At 43.2% G+C, this 16,175-nt stretch overlaps 13 non-coding genes across 13 annotated transcripts; all 13 read right to left on the reverse strand.

Moving 5' to 3' along the window:
• Positions 1–554: 554 nt before the first annotated feature.
• Positions 555–746, reverse strand: LOC149931496 (U2 spliceosomal RNA). The gene has a single exon (XR_016476345.1). It is a non-coding gene; the product is annotated as a U2 spliceosomal RNA (small nuclear RNA).
• Positions 747–1,805: 1,059 nt separating this feature from the next.
• LOC149931497 (U2 spliceosomal RNA) lies at positions 1,806–1,997 on the reverse strand. The gene has a single exon (XR_016476346.1). It is a non-coding gene; the product is annotated as a U2 spliceosomal RNA (small nuclear RNA).
• Positions 1,998–3,054: 1,057 nt separating this feature from the next.
• LOC149931498 (U2 spliceosomal RNA) lies at positions 3,055–3,246 on the reverse strand. Its single transcript, XR_016476347.1, has one exon. It is a non-coding gene; the product is annotated as a U2 spliceosomal RNA (small nuclear RNA).
• Positions 3,247–4,303: 1,057 nt separating this feature from the next.
• Positions 4,304–4,495, reverse strand: LOC149931499 (U2 spliceosomal RNA). The gene has a single exon (XR_016476349.1). It is a non-coding gene; the product is annotated as a U2 spliceosomal RNA (small nuclear RNA).
• Positions 4,496–5,554: 1,059 nt separating this feature from the next.
• LOC149931500 (U2 spliceosomal RNA) lies at positions 5,555–5,746 on the reverse strand. Its single transcript, XR_016476350.1, has one exon. It is a non-coding gene; the product is annotated as a U2 spliceosomal RNA (small nuclear RNA).
• Positions 5,747–6,805: 1,059 nt separating this feature from the next.
• LOC149931501 (U2 spliceosomal RNA) lies at positions 6,806–6,997 on the reverse strand. The gene has a single exon (XR_016476351.1). It is a non-coding gene; the product is annotated as a U2 spliceosomal RNA (small nuclear RNA).
• A 1,057-nt stretch (positions 6,998–8,054) lies between these two features.
• LOC149931502 (U2 spliceosomal RNA) lies at positions 8,055–8,246 on the reverse strand. Its single transcript, XR_016476352.1, has one exon. It is a non-coding gene; the product is annotated as a U2 spliceosomal RNA (small nuclear RNA).
• A 1,059-nt stretch (positions 8,247–9,305) lies between these two features.
• Positions 9,306–9,497, reverse strand: LOC149931503 (U2 spliceosomal RNA). The gene has a single exon (XR_016476353.1). It is a non-coding gene; the product is annotated as a U2 spliceosomal RNA (small nuclear RNA).
• Positions 9,498–10,554: 1,057 nt separating this feature from the next.
• LOC149931504 (U2 spliceosomal RNA) lies at positions 10,555–10,746 on the reverse strand. The gene has a single exon (XR_016476354.1). It is a non-coding gene; the product is annotated as a U2 spliceosomal RNA (small nuclear RNA).
• Positions 10,747–11,811: 1,065 nt separating this feature from the next.
• On the reverse strand, positions 11,812–12,003 carry LOC149931505 (U2 spliceosomal RNA). Its single transcript, XR_016476355.1, has one exon. It is a non-coding gene; the product is annotated as a U2 spliceosomal RNA (small nuclear RNA).
• A 1,063-nt stretch (positions 12,004–13,066) lies between these two features.
• Positions 13,067–13,258, reverse strand: LOC149931506 (U2 spliceosomal RNA). The gene has a single exon (XR_016476356.1). It is a non-coding gene; the product is annotated as a U2 spliceosomal RNA (small nuclear RNA).
• A 1,057-nt stretch (positions 13,259–14,315) lies between these two features.
• Positions 14,316–14,507, reverse strand: LOC149931507 (U2 spliceosomal RNA). The gene has a single exon (XR_016476357.1). It is a non-coding gene; the product is annotated as a U2 spliceosomal RNA (small nuclear RNA).
• A 1,059-nt stretch (positions 14,508–15,566) lies between these two features.
• Positions 15,567–15,758, reverse strand: LOC149931508 (U2 spliceosomal RNA). The gene has a single exon (XR_016476358.1). It is a non-coding gene; the product is annotated as a U2 spliceosomal RNA (small nuclear RNA).
• Positions 15,759–16,175: the final 417 nt, after the last annotated feature.

The following is a 16,175-nucleotide window of genomic DNA, read 5'->3' on the forward strand; positions in this document are numbered from 1 at the left end:
TTAGAAAAAGTAAGATCTTGATCATACGGAGTTTCCTCCTGCACGCTTACCAGAACAGCTGTAGAGAAGTGTCATGAGATATGGCACTACGAATTGACCGTGGTTGCCGCGTAGTACGCGCCCCGGCATCAGCAACACAAAAACTCGTTTTTTCCAAACCATCCCGCTTTTAACAGTCCCCTATTTCTACAGCGATAGTACCGCAATCCTCGCTAGGTAACTCGATGTAAATAACTTATATGGTGTCCGTTTCGAGAACGGAGTTACCATGGTTTGGGAGGGGTTAATTTTTTTAAAGGGGAAGACGTGTTGCCAATGCGAATGTCGAAAAGCGGCCGGCTGTGAACTCCTAATCATGTCTCCTGTTAGTAACGAAAGTGACTTAAAAAAAACATACCGTTGGTAACGTACGACAGTTAAGGTAAAAAATTACAAAACAAATCCGTCCGAATCTTCAAAATGATCTACTAGCCAATGACGACTTTCCCTCTTATGACGTCAGGAATATATATATATATATATATATATATGGTGTTTGATTTTAGATTCATTGAGCGAGGTGGGCCGATCCTGGAAGAACTGCAATACCAGGCCAACCCGTGGCGGAGGTGGAGCAAGCTCCGACCTCTCCGCCGCCGTCCAAAAATAAGTTTAATATCTTGGGCCCCGATGGGACCCGTATCAGATATTAAGCTGATAAGAACAGATACTACACTTTGATCTTAGCCAAAAGGCCGAGAAGCGATAACCGGCAAAGGGGGCTTTGGTGGTTGAAAAAGAAAAAGAGTGAGATTGAGCATTCACAAATTTCATAATTATGTTTAAGCAGATTGCTCGTGGTTGGAGATGACAGCGTGTATAACCATCACGTCTGACCAAAGAAGGTAACTTCTTGATTTCAAACAAAAAGATCGACGGCCATCGAGCGTTTTCAGCCGTCAACGGTAATATCACGCAGAATACATTGGTTCTCGACCCATCAACGACGGTAAGCCGCGTCGAGTGGGGTCATTTCTTGGGAGGGAGGGAGACCACCAGGGAACACGGCGTGCCGGTGGCTGATCTCTTCCTCTCACCCTCTTTTTTTTCATTAACGGGGTATTTGAGTCTTTCTAATAAAATTTGTTTATTTTTAAATATTTTCTTTTACGCTGTTTCTAACTAGTTCGCCAAGGCGATAATTTATCTTCGGTTTTCTCTGGGTCTTTTTTTAAATAAGTGGCAACATGGAACCGTGCTTAATCGATAATTAGAAAAAGTAAGATCTTGATCATACGGAGTTTCCTCCTGCACGCTTACCAGAACAGCTGTAGAGAAGTGTCATGAGATATGGCACTACGAATTGACCGTGGTTGCCGCGTAGTACGCGCCCCGGCATCAGCAACACAAAAACTCGTTTTTTCCAAACCATCCCGCTTTTAACAGTCCCCTATTTCTACAGCGATAGTACCGCAATCCTCGCTAGGTAACTCGATGTAAATAACTTATATGGTGTCCGTTTCGAGAACGGAGTTACCATGGTTTGGGAGGGGTTAATTTTTTTAAAGGGGAAGACGTGTTGCCAATGCGAATGTCGAAAAGCGGCCGGCTGTGAACTCCTAATCATGTCTCCTGTTAGTAACGAAAGTGACTTAAAAAAAACATACCGTTGGTAACGTACGACAGTTAAGGTAAAAAATTACAAAACAAATCCGTCCGAATCTTCAAAATGATCTACTAGCCAATGACGACTTTCCCTCTTATGACGTCAGGAATATATATATATATATATATATATATATGGTGTTTGATTTTAGATTCATTGAGCGAGGTGGGCCGATCCTGGAAGAACTGCAATACCAGGCCAACCCGTGGCGGAGGTGGAGCAAGCTCCGACCTCTCCGCCGCCGTCCAAAAATAAGTTTAATATCTTGGGCCCCGATGGGACCCGTATCAGATATTAAGCTGATAAGAACAGATACTACACTTTGATCTTAGCCAAAAGGCCGAGAAGCGATAACCGGCAAAGGGGGCTTTGGTGGTTGAAAAAGAAAAAGAGTGAGATTGAGCATTCACAAATTTCATAATTATGTTTAAGCAGATTGCTCGTGGTTGGAGATGACAGCGTGTATAACCATCACGTCTGACCAAAGAAGGTAACTTCTTGATTTCAAACAAAAAGATCGACGGCCATCGAGCGTTTTCAGCCGTCAACGGTAATATCACGCAGAATACATTGGTTCTCGACCCATCAACGACGGTAAGCCGCGTCGAGTGGGGTCATTTCTTGGGAGGGAGGGAGACCACCAGGGAACACGGCGTGCCGGTGGCTGATCTCTTCCTCTCACCCTCTTTTTTTTCATTAACGGGGTATTTGAGTCTTTCTAATAAAATTTGTTTATTTTTAAATATTTTCTTTTACGCTGTTTCTAACTAGTTCGCCAAGGCGATAATTTATCTTCGGTTTTCTCTGGGTCTTTTTTTAAATAAGTGGCAACATGGAACCGTGCTTAATCGATAATTAGAAAAAGTAAGATCTTGATCATACGGAGTTTCCTCCTGCACGCTTACCAGAACAGCTGTAGAGAAGTGTCATGAGATATGGCACTACGAATTGACCGTGGTTGCCGCGTAGTACGCGCCCCGGCATCAGCAACACAAAAACTCGTTTTTTCCAAACCATCCCGCTTTTAACAGTCCCCTATTTCTACAGCGATAGTACCGCAATCCTCGCTAGGTAACTCGATGTAAATAACTTATATGGTGTCCGTTTCGAGAACGGAGTTACCATGGTTTGGGAGGGGTTAATTTTTTTAAAGGGGAAGACGTGTTGCCAATGCGAATGTCGAAAAGCGGCCGGCTGTGAACTCCTAATCATGTCTCCTGTTAGTAACGAAAGTGACTTAAAAAAAACATACCGTTGGTAACGTACGACAGTTAAGGTAAAAAATTACAAAACAAATCCGTCCGAATCTTCAAAATGATCTACTAGCCAATGACGACTTTCCCTCTTATGACGTCAGGAATATATATATATATATATATATATATGGTGTTTGATTTTAGATTCATTGAGCGAGGTGGGCCGATCCTGGAAGAACTGCAATACCAGGCCAACCCGTGGCGGAGGTGGAGCAAGCTCCGACCTCTCCGCCGCCGTCCAAAAATAAGTTTAATATCTTGGGCCCCGATGGGACCCGTATCAGATATTAAGCTGATAAGAACAGATACTACACTTTGATCTTAGCCAAAAGGCCGAGAAGCGATAACCGGCAAAGGGGGCTTTGGTGGTTGAAAAAGAAAAAGAGTGAGATTGAGCATTCACAAATTTCATAATTATGTTTAAGCAGATTGCTCGTGGTTGGAGATGACAGCGTGTATAACCATCACGTCTGACCAAAGAAGGTAACTTCTTGATTTCAAACAAAAAGATCGACGGCCATCGAGCGTTTTCAGCCGTCAACGGTAATATCACGCAGAATACATTGGTTCTCGACCCATCAACGACGGTAAGCCGCGTCGAGTGGGGTCATTTCTTGGGAGGGAGGGAGACCACCAGGGAACACGGCGTGCCGGTGGCTGATCTCTTCCTCTCACCCTCTTTTTTTTCATTAACGGGGTATTTGAGTCTTTCTAATAAAATTTGTTTATTTTTAAATATTTTCTTTTACGCTGTTTCTAACTAGTTCGCCAAGGCGATAATTTATCTTCGGTTTTCTCTGGGTCTTTTTTTAAATAAGTGGCAACATGGAACCGTGCTTAATCGATAATTAGAAAAAGTAAGATCTTGATCATACGGAGTTTCCTCCTGCACGCTTACCAGAACAGCTGTAGAGAAGTGTCATGAGATATGGCACTACGAATTGACCGTGGTTGCCGCGTAGTACGCGCCCCGGCATCAGCAACACAAAAACTCGTTTTTTCCAAACCATCCCGCTTTTAACAGTCCCCTATTTCTACAGCGATAGTACCGCAATCCTCGCTAGGTAACTCGATGTAAATAACTTATATGGTGTCCGTTTCGAGAACGGAGTTACCATGGTTTGGGAGGGGTTAATTTTTTTAAAGGGGAAGACGTGTTGCCAATGCGAATGTCGAAAAGCGGCCGGCTGTGAACTCCTAATCATGTCTCCTGTTAGTAACGAAAGTGACTTAAAAAAAACATACCGTTGGTAACGTACGACAGTTAAGGTAAAAAATTACAAAACAAATCCGTCCGAATCTTCAAAATGATCTACTAGCCAATGACGACTTTCCCTCTTATGACGTCAGGAATATATATATATATATATATATATATGGTGTTTGATTTTAGATTCATTGAGCGAGGTGGGCCGATCCTGGAAGAACTGCAATACCAGGCCAACCCGTGGCGGAGGTGGAGCAAGCTCCGACCTCTCCGCCGCCGTCCAAAAATAAGTTTAATATCTTGGGCCCCGATGGGACCCGTATCAGATATTAAGCTGATAAGAACAGATACTACACTTTGATCTTAGCCAAAAGGCCGAGAAGCGATAACCGGCAAAGGGGGCTTTGGTGGTTGAAAAAGAAAAAGAGTGAGATTGAGCATTCACAAATTTCATAATTATGTTTAAGCAGATTGCTCGTGGTTGGAGATGACAGCGTGTATAACCATCACGTCTGACCAAAGAAGGTAACTTCTTGATTTCAAACAAAAAGATCGACGGCCATCGAGCGTTTTCAGCCGTCAACGGTAATATCACGCAGAATACATTGGTTCTCGACCCATCAACGACGGTAAGCCGCGTCGAGTGGGGTCATTTCTTGGGAGGGAGGGAGACCACCAGGGAACACGGCGTGCCGGTGGCTGATCTCTTCCTCTCACCCTCTTTTTTTTCATTAACGGGGTATTTGAGTCTTTCTAATAAAATTTGTTTATTTTTAAATATTTTCTTTTACGCTGTTTCTAACTAGTTCGCCAAGGCGATAATTTATCTTCGGTTTTCTCTGGGTCTTTTTTTAAATAAGTGGCAACATGGAACCGTGCTTAATCGATAATTAGAAAAAGTAAGATCTTGATCATACGGAGTTTCCTCCTGCACGCTTACCAGAACAGCTGTAGAGAAGTGTCATGAGATATGGCACTACGAATTGACCGTGGTTGCCGCGTAGTACGCGCCCCGGCATCAGCAACACAAAAACTCGTTTTTTCCAAACCATCCCGCTTTTAACAGTCCCCTATTTCTACAGCGATAGTACCGCAATCCTCGCTAGGTAACTCGATGTAAATAACTTATATGGTGTCCGTTTCGAGAACGGAGTTACCATGGTTTGGGAGGGGTTAATTTTTTTAAAGGGGAAGACGTGTTGCCAATGCGAATGTCGAAAAGCGGCCGGCTGTGAACTCCTAATCATGTCTCCTGTTAGTAACGAAAGTGACTTAAAAAAAACATACCGTTGGTAACGTACGACAGTTAAGGTAAAAAATTACAAAACAAATCCGTCCGAATCTTCAAAATGATCTACTAGCCAATGACGACTTTCCCTCTTATGACGTCAGGAATATATATATATATATATATATATATATGGTGTTTGATTTTAGATTCATTGAGCGAGGTGGGCCGATCCTGGAAGAACTGCAATACCAGGCCAACCCGTGGCGGAGGTGGAGCAAGCTCCGACCTCTCCGCCGCCGTCCAAAAATAAGTTTAATATCTTGGGCCCCGATGGGACCCGTATCAGATATTAAGCTGATAAGAACAGATACTACACTTTGATCTTAGCCAAAAGGCCGAGAAGCGATAACCGGCAAAGGGGGCTTTGGTGGTTGAAAAAGAAAAAGAGTGAGATTGAGCATTCACAAATTTCATAATTATGTTTAAGCAGATTGCTCGTGGTTGGAGATGACAGCGTGTATAACCATCACGTCTGACCAAAGAAGGTAACTTCTTGATTTCAAACAAAAAGATCGACGGCCATCGAGCGTTTTCAGCCGTCAACGGTAATATCACGCAGAATACATTGGTTCTCGACCCATCAACGACGGTAAGCCGCGTCGAGTGGGGTCATTTCTTGGGAGGGAGGGAGACCACCAGGGAACACGGCGTGCCGGTGGCTGATCTCTTCCTCTCACCCTCTTTTTTTTCATTAACGGGGTATTTGAGTCTTTCTAATAAAATTTGTTTATTTTTAAATATTTTCTTTTACGCTGTTTCTAACTAGTTCGCCAAGGCGATAATTTATCTTCGGTTTTCTCTGGGTCTTTTTTTAAATAAGTGGCAACATGGAACCGTGCTTAATCGATAATTAGAAAAAGTAAGATCTTGATCATACGGAGTTTCCTCCTGCACGCTTACCAGAACAGCTGTAGAGAAGTGTCATGAGATATGGCACTACGAATTGACCGTGGTTGCCGCGTAGTACGCGCCCCGGCATCAGCAACACAAAAACTCGTTTTTTCCAAACCATCCCGCTTTTAACAGTCCCCTATTTCTACAGCGATAGTACCGCAATCCTCGCTAGGTAACTCGATGTAAATAACTTATATGGTGTCCGTTTCGAGAACGGAGTTACCATGGTTTGGGAGGGGTTAATTTTTTTAAAGGGGAAGACGTGTTGCCAATGCGAATGTCGAAAAGCGGCCGGCTGTGAACTCCTAATCATGTCTCCTGTTAGTAACGAAAGTGACTTAAAAAAAACATACCGTTGGTAACGTACGACAGTTAAGGTAAAAAATTACAAAACAAATCCGTCCGAATCTTCAAAATGATCTACTAGCCAATGACGACTTTCCCTCTTATGACGTCAGGAATATATATATATATATATATATATATATGGTGTTTGATTTTAGATTCATTGAGCGAGGTGGGCCGATCCTGGAAGAACTGCAATACCAGGCCAACCCGTGGCGGAGGTGGAGCAAGCTCCGACCTCTCCGCCGCCGTCCAAAAATAAGTTTAATATCTTGGGCCCCGATGGGACCCGTATCAGATATTAAGCTGATAAGAACAGATACTACACTTTGATCTTAGCCAAAAGGCCGAGAAGCGATAACCGGCAAAGGGGGCTTTGGTGGTTGAAAAAGAAAAAGAGTGAGATTGAGCATTCACAAATTTCATAATTATGTTTAAGCAGATTGCTCGTGGTTGGAGATGACAGCGTGTATAACCATCACGTCTGACCAAAGAAGGTAACTTCTTGATTTCAAACAAAAAGATCGACGGCCATCGAGCGTTTTCAGCCGTCAACGGTAATATCACGCAGAATACATTGGTTCTCGACCCATCAACGACGGTAAGCCGCGTCGAGTGGGGTCATTTCTTGGGAGGGAGGGAGACCACCAGGGAACACGGCGTGCCGGTGGCTGATCTCTTCCTCTCACCCTCTTTTTTTTCATTAACGGGGTATTTGAGTCTTTCTAATAAAATTTGTTTATTTTTAAATATTTTCTTTTACGCTGTTTCTAACTAGTTCGCCAAGGCGATAATTTATCTTCGGTTTTCTCTGGGTCTTTTTTTAAATAAGTGGCAACATGGAACCGTGCTTAATCGATAATTAGAAAAAGTAAGATCTTGATCATACGGAGTTTCCTCCTGCACGCTTACCAGAACAGCTGTAGAGAAGTGTCATGAGATATGGCACTACGAATTGACCGTGGTTGCCGCGTAGTACGCGCCCCGGCATCAGCAACACAAAAACTCGTTTTTTCCAAACCATCCCGCTTTTAACAGTCCCCTATTTCTACAGCGATAGTACCGCAATCCTCGCTAGGTAACTCGATGTAAATAACTTATATGGTGTCCGTTTCGAGAACGGAGTTACCATGGTTTGGGAGGGGTTAATTTTTTTAAAGGGGAAGACGTGTTGCCAATGCGAATGTCGAAAAGCGGCCGGCTGTGAACTCCTAATCATGTCTCCTGTTAGTAACGAAAGTGACTTAAAAAAAACATACCGTTGGTAACGTACGACAGTTAAGGTAAAAAATTACAAAACAAATCCGTCCGAATCTTCAAAATGATCTACTAGCCAATGACGACTTTCCCTCTTATGACGTCAGGAATATATATATATATATATATATATATGGTGTTTGATTTTAGATTCATTGAGCGAGGTGGGCCGATCCTGGAAGAACTGCAATACCAGGCCAACCCGTGGCGGAGGTGGAGCAAGCTCCGACCTCTCCGCCGCCGTCCAAAAATAAGTTTAATATCTTGGGCCCCGATGGGACCCGTATCAGATATTAAGCTGATAAGAACAGATACTACACTTTGATCTTAGCCAAAAGGCCGAGAAGCGATAACCGGCAAAGGGGGCTTTGGTGGTTGAAAAAGAAAAAGAGTGAGATTGAGCATTCACAAATTTCATAATTATGTTTAAGCAGATTGCTCGTGGTTGGAGATGACAGCGTGTATAACCATCACGTCTGACCAAAGAAGGTAACTTCTTGATTTCAAACAAAAAGATCGACGGCCATCGAGCGTTTTCAGCCGTCAACGGTAATATCACGCAGAATACATTGGTTCTCGACCCATCAACGACGGTAAGCCGCGTCGAGTGGGGTCATTTCTTGGGAGGGAGGGAGACCACCAGGGAACACGGCGTGCCGGTGGCTGATCTCTTCCTCTCACCCTCTTTTTTTTCATTAACGGGGTATTTGAGTCTTTCTAATAAAATTTGTTTATTTTTAAATATTTTCTTTTACGCTGTTTCTAACTAGTTCGCCAAGGCGATAATTTATCTTCGGTTTTCTCTGGGTCTTTTTTTAAATAAGTGGCAACATGGAACCGTGCTTAATCGATAATTAGAAAAAGTAAGATCTTGATCATACGGAGTTTCCTCCTGCACGCTTACCAGAACAGCTGTAGAGAAGTGTCATGAGATATGGCACTACGAATTGACCGTGGTTGCCGCGTAGTACGCGCCCCGGCATCAGCAACACAAAAACTCGTTTTTTCCAAACCATCCCGCTTTTAACAGTCCCCTATTTCTACAGCGATAGTACCGCAATCCTCGCTAGGTAACTCGATGTAAATAACTTATATGGTGTCCGTTTCGAGAACGGAGTTACCATGGTTTGGGAGGGGTTAATTTTTTTAAAGGGGAAGACGTGTTGCCAATGCGAATGTCGAAAAGCGGCCGGCTGTGAACTCCTAATCATGTCTCCTGTTAGTAACGAAAGTGACTTAAAAAAAACATACCGTTGGTAACGTACGACAGTTAAGGTAAAAAATTACAAAACAAATCCGTCCGAATCTTCAAAATGATCTACTAGCCAATGACGACTTTCCCTCTTATGACGTCAGGAATATATATATATATATATATATATATATGGTGTTTGATTTTAGATTCATTGAGCGAGGTGGGCCGATCCTGGAAGAACTGCAATACCAGGCCAACCCGTGGCGGAGGTGGAGCAAGCTCCGACCTCTCCGCCGCCGTCCAAAAATAAGTTTAATATCTTGGGCCCCGATGGGACCCGTATCAGATATTAAGCTGATAAGAACAGATACTACACTTTGATCTTAGCCAAAAGGCCGAGAAGCGATAACCGGCAAAGGGGGCTTTGGTGGTTGAAAAAGAAAAAGAGTGAGATTGAGCATTCACAAATTTCATAATTATGTTTAAGCAGATTGCTCGTGGTTGGAGATGACAGCGTGTATAACCATCACGTCTGACCAAAGAAGGTAACTTCTTGATTTCAAACAAAAAGATCGACGGCCATCGAGCGTTTTCAGCCGTCAACGGTAATATCACGCAGAATACATTGGTTCTCGACCCATCAACGACGGTAAGCCGCGTCGAGTGGGGTCATTTCTTGGGAGGGAGGGAGACCACCAGGGAACACGGCGTGCCGGTGGCTGATCTCTTCCTCTCACCCTCTTTTTTTTCATTAACGGGGTATTTGAGTCTTTCTAATAAAATTTGTTTATTTTTAAATATTTTCTTTTACGCTGTTTCTAACTAGTTCGCCAAGGCGATAATTTATCTTCGGTTTTCTCTGGGTCTTTTTTTAAATAAGTGGCAACATGGAACCGTGCTTAATCGATAATTAGAAAAAGTAAGATCTTGATCATACGGAGTTTCCTCCTGCACGCTTACCAGAACAGCTGTAGAGAAGTGTCATGAGATATGGCACTACGAATTGACCGTGGTTGCCGCGTAGTACGCGCCCCGGCATCAGCAACACAAAAACTCGTTTTTTCCAAACCATCCCGCTTTTAACAGTCCCCTATTTCTACAGCGATAGTACCGCAATCCTCGCTAGGTAACTCGATGTAAATAACTTATATGGTGTCCGTTTCGAGAACGGAGTTACCATGGTTTGGGAGGGGTTAATTTTTTTAAAGGGGAAGACGTGTTGCCAATGCGAATGTCGAAAAGCGGCCGGCTGTGAACTCCTAATCATGTCTCCTGTTAGTAACGAAAGTGACTTAAAAAAAACATACCGTTGGTAACGTACGACAGTTAAGGTAAAAAATTACAAAACAAATCCGTCCGAATCTTCAAAATGATCTACTAGCCAATGACGACTTTCCCTCTTATGACGTCAGGAATATATATATATATATATATATATATGGTGTTTGATTTTAGATTCATTGAGCGAGGTGGGCCGATCCTGGAAGAACTGCAATACCAGGCCAACCCGTGGCGGAGGTGGAGCAAGCTCCGACCTCTCCGCCGCCGTCCAAAAATAAGTTTAATATCTTGGGCCCCGATGGGACCCGTATCAGATATTAAGCTGATAAGAACAGATACTACACTTTGATCTTAGCCAAAAGGCCGAGAAGCGATAACCGGCAAAGGGGGCTTTGGTGGTTGAAAAAGAAAAAGAGTGAGATTGAGCATTCACAAATTTCATAATTATGTTTAAGCAGATTGCTCGTGGTTGGAGATGACAGCGTGTATAACCATCACGTCTGACCAAAGAAGGTAACTTCTTGATTTCAAACAAAAAGATCGACGGCCATCGAGCGTTTTCAGCCGTCAACGGTAATATCACGCAGAATACATTGGTTCTCGACCCATCAACGACGGTAAGCCGCGTCGAGTGGGGTCATTTCTTGGGAGGGAGGGAGACCACCAGGGAACACGGCGTGCCGGTGGCTGATCTCTTCCTCTCACCCTCTTTTTTTTCATTAACGGGGTATTTGAGTCTTTCTAATAAAATTTGTTTATTTTTAAATATTTTCTTTTACGCTGTTTCTAACTAGTTCGCCAAGGCGATAATTTATCTTCGGTTTTCTCTGGGTCTTTTTTTAAATAAGTGGCAACATGGAACCGTGCTTAATCGATAATTAGAAAAAGTAAGATCTTGATCATACGGAGTTTCCTCCTGCACGCTTACCAGAACAGCTGTAGAGAAGTGTCATGAGATATGGCACTACGAATTGACCGTGGTTGCCGCGTAGTACGCGCCCCGGCATCAGCAACACAAAAACTCGTTTTTTCCAAACCATCCCGCTTTTAACAGTCCCCTATTTCTACAGCGATAGTACCGCAATCCTCGCTAGGTAACTCGATGTAAATAACTTATATGGTGTCCGTTTCGAGAACGGAGTTACCATGGTTTGGGAGGGGTTAATTTTTTTAAAGGGGAAGACGTGTTGCCAATGCGAATGTCGAAAAGCGGCCGGCTGTGAACTCCTAATCATGTCTCCTGTTAGTAACGAAAGTGACTTAAAAAAAACATACCGTTGGTAACGTACGACAGTTAAGGTAAAAAATTACAAAACAAATCCGTCCGAATCTTCAAAATGATCTACTAGCCAATGACGACTTTCCCTCTTATGACGTCAGGAATATATATATATATATATATATATATATATATATGGTGTTTGATTTTAGATTCATTGAGCGAGGTGGGCCGATCCTGGAAGAACTGCAATACCAGGCCAACCCGTGGCGGAGGTGGAGCAAGCTCCGACCTCTCCGCCGCCGTCCAAAAATAAGTTTAATATCTTGGGCCCCGATGGGACCCGTATCAGATATTAAGCTGATAAGAACAGATACTACACTTTGATCTTAGCCAAAAGGCCGAGAAGCGATAACCGGCAAAGGGGGCTTTGGTGGTTGAAAAAGAAAAAGAGTGAGATTGAGCATTCACAAATTTCATAATTATGTTTAAGCAGATTGCTCGTGGTTGGAGATGACAGCGTGTATAACCATCACGTCTGACCAAAGAAGGTAACTTCTTGATTTCAAACAAAAAGATCGACGGCCATCGAGCGTTTTCAGCCGTCAACGGTAATATCACGCAGAATACATTGGTTCTCGACCCATCAACGACGGTAAGCCGCGTCGAGTGGGGTCATTTCTTGGGAGGGAGGGAGACCACCAGGGAACACGGCGTGCCGGTGGCTGATCTCTTCCTCTCACCCTCTTTTTTTTCATTAACGGGGTATTTGAGTCTTTCTAATAAAATTTGTTTATTTTTAAATATTTTCTTTTACGCTGTTTCTAACTAGTTCGCCAAGGCGATAATTTATCTTCGGTTTTCTCTGGGTCTTTTTTTAAATAAGTGGCAACATGGAACCGTGCTTAATCGATAATTAGAAAAAGTAAGATCTTGATCATACGGAGTTTCCTCCTGCACGCTTACCAGAACAGCTGTAGAGAAGTGTCATGAGATATGGCACTACGAATTGACCGTGGTTGCCGCGTAGTACGCGCCCCGGCATCAGCAACACAAAAACTCGTTTTTTCCAAACCATCCCGCTTTTAACAGTCCCCTATTTCTACAGCGATAGTACCGCAATCCTCGCTAGGTAACTCGATGTAAATAACTTATATGGTGTCCGTTTCGAGAACGGAGTTACCATGGTTTGGGAGGGGTTAATTTTTTTAAAGGGGAAGACGTGTTGCCAATGCGAATGTCGAAAAGCGGCCGGCTGTGAACTCCTAATCATGTCTCCTGTTAGTAACGAAAGTGACTTAAAAAAAACATACCGTTGGTAACGTACGACAGTTAAGGTAAAAAATTACAAAACAAATCCGTCCGAATCTTCAAAATGATCTACTAGCCAATGACGACTTTCCCTCTTATGACGTCAGGAATATATATATATATATATATATATATATATATGGTGTTTGATTTTAGATTCATTGAGCGAGGTGGGCCGATCCTGGAAGAACTGCAATACCAGGCCAACCCGTGGCGGAGGTGGAGCAAGCTCCGACCTCTCCGCCGCCGTCCAAAAATAAGTTTAATATCTTGGGCCCCGATGGGACCCGTATCAGATATTAAGCTGATAAGAACAGATACTACACTTTGATCTTAGCCAAAAGGCCGAGAAGCGATAACCGGCAAAGGGGGCTTTGGTGGTTGAAAAAGAAAAAGAGTGAGATTGAGCATTCACAAATTTCATAATTATGTTTAAGCAGATTGCTCGTGGTTGGAGATGACAGCGTGTATAACCATCACGTCTGACCAAAGAAGGTAACTTCTTGATTTCAAACAAAAAGATCGACGGCCATCGAGCGTTTTCAGCCGTCAACGGTAATATCACGCAGAATACATTGGTTCTCGACCCATCAACGACGGTAAGCCGCGTCGAGTGGGGTCATTTCTTGGGAGGGAGGGAGACCACCAGGGAACACGGCGTGCCGGTGGCTGATCTCTTCCTCTCACCCTCTTTTTTTTCATTAACGGGGTATTTGAGTCTTTCTAATAAAATTTGTTTATTTTTAAATATTTTCTTTTACGCTGTTTCTAACTAGTTCGCCAAGGCGATAATTTATCTTCGGTTTTCTCTGGGTCTTTTTTTAAATAAGTGGCAACATGGAACCGTGCTTAATCGATAATTAGAAAAAGTAAGATCTTGATCATACGGAGTTTCCTCCTGCACGCTTACCAGAACAGCTGTAGAGAAGTGTCATGAGATATGGCACTACGAATTGACCGTGGTTGCCGCGTAGTACGCGCCCCGGCATCAGCAACACAAAAACTCGTTTTTTCCAAACCATCCCGCTTTTAACAGTCCCCTATTTCTACAGCGATAGTACCGCAATCCTCGCTAGGTAACTCGATGTAAATAACTTATATGGTGTCCGTTTCGAGAACGGAGTTACCATGGTTTGGGAGGGGTTAATTTTTTTAAAGGGGAAGACGTGTTGCCAATGCGAATGTCGAAAAGCGGCCGGCTGTGAACTCCTAATCATGTCTCCTGTTAGTAACGAAAGTGACTTAAAAAAAACATACCGTTGGTAACGTACGACAGTTAAGGTAAAAAATTACAAAACAAATCCGTCCGAATCTTCAAAATGATCTACTAGCCAATGACGACTTTCCCTCTTATGACGTCAGGAATATATATATATATATATATATATATGGTGTTTGATTTTAGATTCATTGAGCGAGGTGGGCCGATCCTGGAAGAACTGCAATACCAGGCCAACCCGTGGCGGAGGTGGAGCAAGCTCCGACCTCTCCGCCGCCGTCCAAAAATAAGTTTAATATCTTGGGCCCCGATGGGACCCGTATCAGATATTAAGCTGATAAGAACAGATACTACACTTTGATCTTAGCCAAAAGGCCGAGAAGCGATAACCGGCAAAGGGGGCTTTGGTGGTTGAAAAAGAAAAAGAGTGAGATTGAGCATTCACAAATTTCATAATTATGTTTAAGCAGATTGCTCGTGGTTGGAGATGACAGCGTGTATAACCATCACGTCTGACCAAAGAAGGTAACTTCTTGATTTCAAACAAAAAGATCGACGGCCATCGAGCGTTTTCAGCCGTCAACGGTAATATCACGCAGAATACATTGGTTCTCGACCCATCAACGACGGTAAGCCGCGTCGAGTGGGGTCATTTCTTGGGAGGGAGGGAGACCACCAGGGAACACGGCGTGCCGGTGGCTGATCTCTTCCTCTCACCCTCTTTTTTTTCATTAACGGGGTATTTGAGTCTTTCTAATAAAATTTGTTTATTTTTAAATATTTTCTTTTACGCTGTTTCTAACTAGTTCGCCAAGGCGATAATTTATCTTCGGTTTTCTCTGGGTCTTTTTTTAAATAAGTGGCAACATGGAACCGTGCTTAATCGATAATTAGAAAAAGTAAGATCTTGATCATACGGAGTTTCCTCCTGCACGCTTACCAGAACAGCTGTAGAGAAGTGTCATGAGATATGGCACTACGAATTGACCGTGGTTGCCGCGTAGTACGCGCCCCGGCATCAGCAACACAAAAACTCGTTTTTTCCAAACCATCCCGCTTTTAACAGTCCCCTATTTCTACAGCGATAGTACCGCAATCCTCGCTAGGTAACTCGATGTAAATAACTTATATGGTGTCCGTTTCGAGAACGGAGTTACCATGGTTTGGGAGGGGTTAATTTTTTTAAAGGGGAAGACGTGTTGCCAATGCGAATGTCGAAAAGCGGCCGGCTGTGAACTCCTAATCATGTCTCCTGTTAGTAACGAAAGTGACTTAAAAAAAACATACCGTTGGTAACGTACGACAGTTAAGGTAAAAAATTACAAAACAAATCCGTCCGAATCTTCAAAATGATCTACTAGCCAATGACGACTTTCCCTCTTATGACGTCAGGAATATATATATATATATATATATATATATGGTGTTTGATTTTAGATTCATTGAGCGAGGTGGGCCGATCCTGGAAGAACTGCAATACCAGGCCAACCCGTGGCGGAGGTGGAGCAAGCTCCGACCTCTCCGCCGCCGTCCAAAAATAAGTTTAATATCTTGGGCCCCGATGGGACCCGTATCAGATATTAAGCTGATAAGAACAGATACTACACTTTGATCTTAGCCAAAAGGCCGAGAAGCGATAACCGGCAAAGGGGGCTTTGGTGGTTGAAAAAGAAAAAGAGTGAGATTGAGCATTCACAAATTTCATAATTATGTTTAAGCAGATTGCTCGTGGTTGGAGATGACAGCGTGTATAACCATCACGTCTGACCAAAGAAGGTAACTTCTTGATTTCAAACAAAAAGATCGACGGCCATCGAGCGTTTTCAGCCGTCAACGGTAATATCACGCAGAATACATTGGTTCTCGACCCATCAACGACGGTAAGCCGCGTCGAGTGGGGTCATTTCTTGGGAGGGAGGGAGACCACCAGGGAACACGGCGTGCCGGTGGCTGATCTCTTCCTCTCACCCTCTTTTTTTTCATTAACGGGGTATTTGAGTCTTTCTAATAAAATTTGTTTATTTTTAAATATTTTCTTTTACGCTGTTTCTAACT

This window comes from Leiobunum rupestre, chromosome 9 (genome assembly GCF_980474605.1).
Source record: "Leiobunum rupestre chromosome 9, qqLeiRupe1.1.hap1, whole genome shotgun sequence".
NCBI classification, from domain to species: Eukaryota; Metazoa; Arthropoda; class Arachnida; order Opiliones; family Sclerosomatidae; genus Leiobunum; species Leiobunum rupestre.